At 29.7% G+C, this 1,058-nt stretch overlaps 1 protein-coding gene across 3 annotated transcripts in view; it reads right to left on the bottom strand.

Moving 5' to 3' along the window:
* The window catches only part of LOC122577433, a gene marked incomplete at its 5' end in the record, with an annotated part of 702,209 nt that overhangs the window by 390,208 nt on the left and 310,943 nt on the right, over positions 1-1,058 (bottom strand).

Raw genomic sequence — 1,058 nt, 5'->3', positions numbered from 1 at the left:
TTTACGTTATAACGCAATGCTATATAACGATATACGTCATAACGCGATGCTATATAACGTTATACTTTATAACGTAATACTACATAACGTTATACGCTATAACGTAACACTATATAACGTTATACGTTACACCGCAATAATACATAACGTTATACGTTATAACGTAATACTACATAACGTTATACGTTATACCGTAATGATACATAACGTTATACGTTATACCGTAATACTACATAACGTTATACGTTATAACGTAATACTATATAACGTTATACGTTATAACGCAATGCAATATAACGATTTACGTCATAACGCGATGCTATATAACGTTATACGTTATAACGTAATACTACATAACGTTATACGTTATTCTGTAATGCCACATAACGTTATTCGTTATAACGTAGTACTATATAAAGTTATACGTTATAACGTAATGCTACATAACGTTATACGTTATATCGTAATGCTACATAACGTTATACGTTATATCATAATGCTACATAACGTTATACGTTAAAACGTAATGTTATATAAGGTTATACGTCATAACGCAATGCTATATAACGTTATATGTTATAACGTAATGCTACATAACGTTATACGTTATAACGTAATACTACATAACGTCATACGTTATAACGTAACACTATATAACGTTAAACGTCATAACGCAATACTATATAACGTTATACGTTATATCATAGTGCTACATAACGTTATACGTTAAAACGTAATGCTATATAAGGTTATACGTCATAACGCAATGCTATATAACGTCATACGTTATAACGTAATACTACATAACGTTATACGTTATATTGTAATGCTACATAACGTTATACGTTATACCCTAATTCTACATAACGTTATACGTTATACCGTGATGCTACATAAGGCTATACGTTATAACGCAATGCTATATAACGTTATACGTTATACCGTAATGCTACATAACGCTATACGTTATAACGTAACACTATATAACGTTATACGTCATAACGTAATGCTACATAACGTTATACGTTATAACGTAATACTACATAACGTTATACGTT

This window comes from Bombus pyrosoma, unplaced genomic scaffold (assembly GCF_014825855.1).
Source record: "Bombus pyrosoma isolate SC7728 unplaced genomic scaffold, ASM1482585v1 HiC_scaffold_4710, whole genome shotgun sequence".
NCBI classification, from domain to species: Eukaryota; Metazoa; Arthropoda; class Insecta; order Hymenoptera; family Apidae; genus Bombus; species Bombus pyrosoma.
Note: the sequence above shows the minus strand (reverse complement) of the source record. Positions and strands in the feature narration are given on the sequence as shown.